At 42.2% G+C, this 7452-nt stretch overlaps 1 non-coding gene across 1 annotated transcript; it reads right to left on the reverse strand.

Moving 5' to 3' along the window:
* Window positions 1–5900: 5900 nt before the first annotated feature.
* Window positions 5901–5972, reverse strand: Trnap-agg. Its single transcript has one exon. It is a non-coding gene; the product is annotated as a tRNA-Pro (tRNA).
* Window positions 5973–7452: the final 1480 nt, after the last annotated feature.

Consider the following 7452-nt stretch of genomic DNA (forward strand, 5'->3'; position numbering starts at 1 on the left):
AGGCTGCTGCCCCTCTTCAGGAACCACACGTTTGTCTGGCCTCCCAACAGATACCCCTCTGTTGTGGTTGCGCCTACGGCACGGCTATCTGTATCGCTGAGGCGCGAAAGCCTCCCCACCAACGGCAAGGTCCATGATTCATGGGAGTATGCACTTAACAAATCGTTAATTAAGCTCAGATCCCTTATGACTTCAGAAAAATCAGTGTTTTGTTTGCAAATTAGCCATCTGGTATTTTTGTATGAAAATCAAGCAGCACGTTTGCTTTAACTCAATCGGCAATTTTATTAAAACAGTTTCAAATCTCTCGAACAAATAATAATGACACAAGTCATTAACAAGATCTGTGACTGAGACGCAACACAGTTATCATTTGACAATTTAGTTCTCAAATATCGCCAAAACATGTCTATTACAAATACCTACGATTTTCAATCTTCAGATCGTAGGTGCAGCAGATGCGATGAAGTTTGAAGACTATGATTATCGCCTATTACCTTGGCGTCAAGAGGGAACATTCTGGTTGACGAATACCAAATAGTTCTCGAGAAGACGTGATGATTAGATTGATGGATAATTTCATAGCGTTTTTCCATAAGTTTAATAATTAAAACCGATACGGATAACAGGTACGCACGACAGGGATGTTAGTCATCATAATACATCCTCCTTCACTCATCGCAAGGCTGCCAACGCTGGGGTAACTTAGATTTCGCCACTCTAAATCACGTGGCTTTGAGGCGAAGAACTCGTCGAGGTATGTTCGGAGCGCATTTTCATCCGGACAGTTCCGTGAAGTTCTTTCTATAGAGAGCGGAAAAGGTGAAAATCAGAGCGCGAAAGATCATTGGAATAAGATGGGTACGGAATAACTATCCAACCCAACTCCTGTGCAGTGCTTTTCGTCAGTCTAGCCGTTTGCGAGCGGGCGTTATCGTGGAGTAGCATCACTCCACGAAGTCTTCCTCTTCGTTGTTCTTGGATTGTCGGCAGTAAACGTCAGCGGTGATGGTTACGCCTCAGGTGAGCAATTCGTACCGTACCACACCGTCGCTGTTCCACCACATGCAGAACATTACATTTTGTGGAGGCACGCGGGTATTTGTACAAGGAGATGTTTGGGCTCAACCATTCCCTTCTCCTTGTGTTAGCAGAAAGGCACCATTTTTGCGTCACCATTAACGATGAGTTTTGTCTTAACCCTAGGACGCCTAAGGGGGGGGGTGGTTCGTTGAACCCACAATTTTTTTATGTCCCTTGCTTTTGTCCAAGTAACTTTCATACTACATATTCCCTTTGAGTTATTGTTTGTTGACTATTTTATGAAACGTTAGTGTCAATGTATTTTATAGAAAATTCCTACTTTGTAAGAAAAAATAAAGAAACTACTTATGGGTCCAACAACCCCCCCCCCCCCCTTAGGCTTCCATGCTATAGAAAATTTCCCTAGTACAATTTCGTATTTCTCATCTCTACAACAATGCAAGTTAGTTTCTTGTTGGTTGGTATTCTTGATATTCACAACAATCGGTTTACTTTCAGAGAAAGTGATTGTTGATGTCAGTCAGCTGTTATTTATCATGTAAACTTGCAGTGAGTTAGTGCAGTTCCCAACAGGTAGGCCACCAGTAACTTTGGTGTCCTACACAGCAAAAACGAAACCAAGTAAAAACTTACTGATGTTGTCAACAATGCACCAAGATAAAGGCACTGTTGGAGGAGAGAAGAATAAAACCGAGATAAATGCATATTATAATTCCACTAAATGTGGAATTGATACCATTGATCAAATGGCGCATTTGTACACCTGGAAGAGGGGAACAAAGAAATGGCCTCTATCTGTATTTTACTCTCTCATCGACATTTGTGCTATCAATGCAACCACCATATTCATCCAGTGACATCGAAGATGGAATGAAAAGAAACACAACAAACGGAAACTTTATCTTCTGCAAGCTGGGATGGAACCAGTGAAATTGCAGGTAGAAGAAAGAAGTACCAATGCAAGAGGGTTATCTAACCAAATTGTTCACTCAATGGCGACTATTCTACAAAAGAAAATCAAAGAAGCGACAACAGAAGCACGTCAGCCTCCTGCAGGGAGGAAATCTCGTTGAATGCACTGAATGTGTAGTCTGTATGAGAGTACGGTCGTCCTACGTAATACTTATTTATTGAGATACAATCGGAAGTTTATTGAGAATTTGATGGCTTTTTCCCTTGTCCCTAAACGACAAATCAATAACCATTTATTAGACAACACGTCAATTTTCTCGAGAGACCATCGAGTGGTGTGTCTAGAGTTTTAAATAGTAGTGGGTTGCGGAAGTCAACGTCTTTAAGTGGTTGAACTTCGATTATTTAAAGTTCATATAGTTGAAAAGTGGTGATGACACTCAGGTTTTTATTTTTTTAAATATGTTTCCATTTAGTGGGGTTTTAAATAGAGAACCAGCACTAGTAAAATAAAACGTATACTTGTACCTGTAAACCAATTAATTGCAAGAAATAAAGAATTAGCTGCTCTAAAGTGAAGAAGGTGGCACCCTTTATCACTGAACTATTAGAAGAAAAATATTAAAAAGTTTATCTCAAAGCAGACTAAAATCTGGAATATGTCTTTTCGATAGTACCGAAGTAAATCCAAAGGCCATATTGGTAAAAGCATAGTTCAAAGAAATTAAAACCCTGAAGAGAAGCAATAGGACGTTTCAGTTAATAACTTGCAACGAAAAGAAAGACAATTTTTATTTCGATAGGTGAAGCAAGTTTACATTTTAACGAAAAGTGATTAATTATAAATGAAAAGTTATCCCATTTAATTCTGAAAGGTTGAGACTGACGAAGTAGTTTACGATAAAATTTCAAGAGTCTCAAAGTATTGTTGTAGCTGGGCGCTACTTATCGAGGTTACTGTTGACTGACAATGATAAACAGTCTTAAATTGTCTTTCCCACGTGCACGTATTCTCCAATTTACATAAAAATTTATAATATTCCACTGTTTGCTTGTATATACTATTAGTCGTTGAAGCTTTAAAAGAGGAGCAAGTAAAAGAGGCAACGGATCTATAAGATTTATTCATCAGTTATATACGAAAGCTTCGTTCTGGTACCAACGTTGCTGAGAAAGTGTTTAGTTGTGTTGTCAGAGTACACAGGGCAAGCTTCGCTATAGGTTTCTGTTATTGGTAAAGTTGTGGATACGTAGAACCAATGGCTCAAGCCCCCCAACAATATCGCTGCCCTACCGCAGCAACAACTCCTGTATCTTTGCCAAATCAGTCTTCTGTAGTATGCGCTCTATACTACACGCGCTGTTTATAATCTGCGAGAACAGAAGTATTCATAGTAACAGGAGTGCGAGTGATTATCGTAATTACCACGCTCGCTCCCCCACTACCTGCGAAGTAAATATATCATTCCTACTCCCCGTAGAATCTCGCATTTATTATTTTTCTGGTGGTTGATACTAGCTTTGATGGTAGTCCTATCTTTCGAACCTAGTGAATTGATAGTCAGATGCGTTATTGTAATTAATATCCAGTTAGCTATCACTATCCCCATTATTTCACGAAAAATGTTATGGTGTCCATACTTTCGTACATAGTGATGTCGTAGCGAGCTGTAGTGTGGTTTATAGCGTGAGAAGCTGAATATGAAATCTTATGTGACGTCATTGTGTTAGTACAGACGAGTATTTCAGGTCACACAGTTTACGTCGTTGACTTTAGGCAAGGTCTTGTGAGTACAACTTATTGTATTATTACGAGAGTGAGCTACATTGTCCGACGTTGCTTTTCACATATCTGTTGCAGTGCTGTTAGAGCCTGTTCATACAGTATATCTCCTACCAGTTTGTGGTATCTAAAGGGTGGTGCAATACAAATCCCAAATGAAAGTAGCCTGAGTCCAGAAAAAAGGTGTTGCACTATTTATTGAACGGCGCCTTTATTTGCATCAGATTTGAAAGTAGGAAATAAATAACTCATTCTAACAGAATGTAGCATTTTTATTTTTTTTAATAATTAATTTTCTGCATGTGAAGCGTCCTGAGAAAAGGTAATATTGAAGCTCACCTCGATCTCGTAATAGGAGCAACTCTGTTCGTCCACCAAGTTTCATTTGTTCCGCTGCTTTCTACGGAACAGAAAGAGTATCATTCGAACAATTCTGATCCGATGTTGACATTACCTGAAGTATGGTACTCAAATGTTCTTGATGCCTGTACATGTGACGTCATTCGAAGAGATTCAGAATTGGAAGAGCATCTGGTACAAATCTCGGCAGAGTATTGTAGTGCTGGCACTGGTGAGCCCCGGTGTGAGGCAGGCAGGCAGGCAGGCAGGGCAGTGCCGGGTGCCGCTGATGCCAGCGACCGCAGTGTGTGCCGTGCTGTCCAGAGCGGCAGCCACCCTCGCCTCATCCCCGGCCAGGATGGACGGGACGGCTCCCGAACATCTCGGTCTCCAGGCCACTCGCGAGCGTCATACGTACACCACAGCAAGGCCCGTTTCTTCCTCCTGCCTAGGACAAGACCCTTTCGGTCGCAGCTGCCACTGAATGGTCGTTTAGTTACACCAGGTATCGCCTATTACTGCAATATTTAAGCAGACGGCTGCAACTTGACGGAAAGGAGGAGATCGTAGTATGTAGTAGAATTAGTAATAGTAGAATATGTCGCTTTGGCGCTAAAAAAAACTCCGTTTGCTCCGAGATAGAGGCTAAACAGTGCCTTTCTACATGTCGAAAAGTAACTTTGTTGTGTTACCCTTTTAACTGATTGAGAACCAGTCTGCCTTCCAATTTATATTTGTTCCTTTTTAAAATGTCTTTGCACAAAGATTTTTTTTGGTTAGATTTAACGTTAAAGGCATTTGAACTTTGGATATATAATTGAAATGTCCTGGCAGATTAAAACAGTGTGCCGCTCTGAATAACAGCAAAGGTCCTGAGTTCGAGTCTTGGTGCTACACAATTTTAATCTGCCGGGAAGTTTCATAAAAGCGCACACTCCGCTGTAGAGTAAAAATTTCAGTCTGGGGATGTACTCAGTTGTTGCAAGGTAATTACAATATTACTAAAAATACTTGGGCTCACGCCACCATTATAGATGTTTTAAAGAAATTCACCTATAAAAAACGAAAAATATTGCTAGCATTTCTTTGACTATGTATTTAATCACCGTTTCTACGTAACTTGGTACCGAAATATTTAAACTTACGTTCTTCTACAGTTACTTTGGAGACACAGCCCATGTGAAAAGCCTTTAAAACTTCAGTTACAACAGTCCGCCCCCGGTAGCTGAGTAGCCGGCACGCTAGCTCAGCGTGTTCGGTCAGAGGGCTGCGTAATCTCTCTAATAAAAAAAACTGAGTCAAGGAACCAACGATCAATTTGAACAGATGTCTTGTGACGCCCGCTCCGACCAAAAGCAACGAACTATATCGAACAAAATGAGTAAAAAAAAGTGGTCAGCGCGACGGACTGTCAATCCTAAGGGCCCGGGTTCGATTCCCGGCTGGGTCGGAGATTTTCTCGCCTCAGGGACTGGGTGTTGTGTTGTCCTAATCATAATTTCACTCCATTGACGCGCAAGTCGCCCAAGTGGCGTCAAATCGAAAGACTTGCACCAGGCGAGCGGTCTATCCGACGGGAGGCCCTCGTCACACGCCATTTCGTTTCAGCTTCAACAAAACGAAATAGTGTTATGTGCTTGTGCTTCATCACTAGTGAGAGTAGCGTTGGTCTGCCCTTAAAATGAATCACTGGTTTCTTTCCAACACTCCATAAACTAGTTTTTCCTGTGCAGTCTCTAGGAGACGAGGCAGGCCCTAGTTTCCTGCACACGTTGCACATCCCCTTCAGCTCTTAATAGGGGAGGATGAAAGCAAAAAATATGGGCTCGTCCGGGATTTGAACCCGGGACCTCTCGCACCCTAAGCGAGAATCATACCCCTAGACCAACGAGCCACGAATGTAATGTGTTCCACTTGTGAGACACGACGAAACGTGGAGAGAGTGACATACTTCGTGCAGGAGGCGACCAGGTGTGTGGCTGTCGGCTGCGATACAACGAACAGCGCTGCGTGTCTGAGTAAGGCAGCGCCGTGTTCTGATTCAATAGAGCACTTCAAGGGTAATGGAGAGGAGAAATACCGACGAGTCAAAGATTCGCTACAAGAGATACATTTGCACTGAGTGCCGTGCTTTCAATAAGTTGCGTATCTTGGGCTACTTTTTTCTTCCATCTTGCTCGCCTACGGTACGGAACGCCAAAGATTAGACATTTCACGAAACATTTTCGATGTTATTGTTTACAGCGGAGAAACAAGTGTTCAGCAAACAGCTTCCACATCGACTTTAACTTACGGAGTTGATAATGAGATTGTTTGCAAGATTTTCTCATTCATGCGATGACTGGATGTTGTTACGGCAATGATTCAATCCATAACGTCTTATTCATCTCATTTATGAACGAAATTAGGGAGATATTCTAAATCAAAGTTTGTCCTCGCAGTCGTATGTTGGTAGGCCGCATATGAAAATGACACGTCCAATTCTCATATGCAGCAGCTGGCATGCCATCGTTAGTTACAGTGGGGCCGTTTTAGCAATTGATGATGACGATGGCTGAAATTTCTTTTTCCGCCAACAGTGAGTTAACAAAAATGGTTCAAATGGCTCTGAGCACTATGGGACTCAACTGCTGAGGTTATTAGTCCCCTAGAACTTAGAACTAGTTAAACCTAACTAACCTAAGGACATCACAAACATCCATGCCCGAGGCAGGATTCGAACCTGCGACCGTAGCGGTCTTGCGGTTCCAGACTGCAGCGCCTTTAACCGCACGGCCACTTCGGCCGGCAGTGAGTTAACGCCAGTGATAAGATATGGTCTCACTTAACGCTAATCTAAGCTGATACAGTCCTGGCCCATATGTGCGCTACTGCATTTCACCCATCAAACGGACGATATCCGATAACAGAATATAAAAACAGATTTTTATGCCATGTTAAAAGTGACAGTCACGATTTTCTGTAACTATAAATCTCTGTCATCGGAGCAAGATGCACGTCCCGTCCGGGATCTGAACCAGGACCTCTCCCACCCGAAGCGAGAATCTTGAGTCTAGAACAACGAGCCACGCTGTGGAAGTTTTCTAAAGACGTTAGCACATGTAAGCAGATGTCCGTAGAGGCAGCTAACGTCCGCTCAAATGTTAATTGATCCTGATAACGAGTTGCAGTGATACGAAGTATCTGGTTTCGAGCCGAGTGAAGTATCTATCAGTGCATGACCTTCCAAGAAATCGACTGTGAAACAATTAGATTAATGTTGACCCTTTGGAGCCCACATTCGTGTCCGTGTAAATAGATGTGATTCTGTTTGGAAGCCAGCACTGTTTCTCTCCTCTAGTCCCTACTGTATTTTCGTGCCTTGGTACTGCCGA

This window comes from Schistocerca piceifrons, chromosome 2, assembly GCF_021461385.2.
Source record: "Schistocerca piceifrons isolate TAMUIC-IGC-003096 chromosome 2, iqSchPice1.1, whole genome shotgun sequence".
NCBI lineage: Eukaryota > Metazoa > Arthropoda > Insecta > Orthoptera > Acrididae > Schistocerca > Schistocerca piceifrons.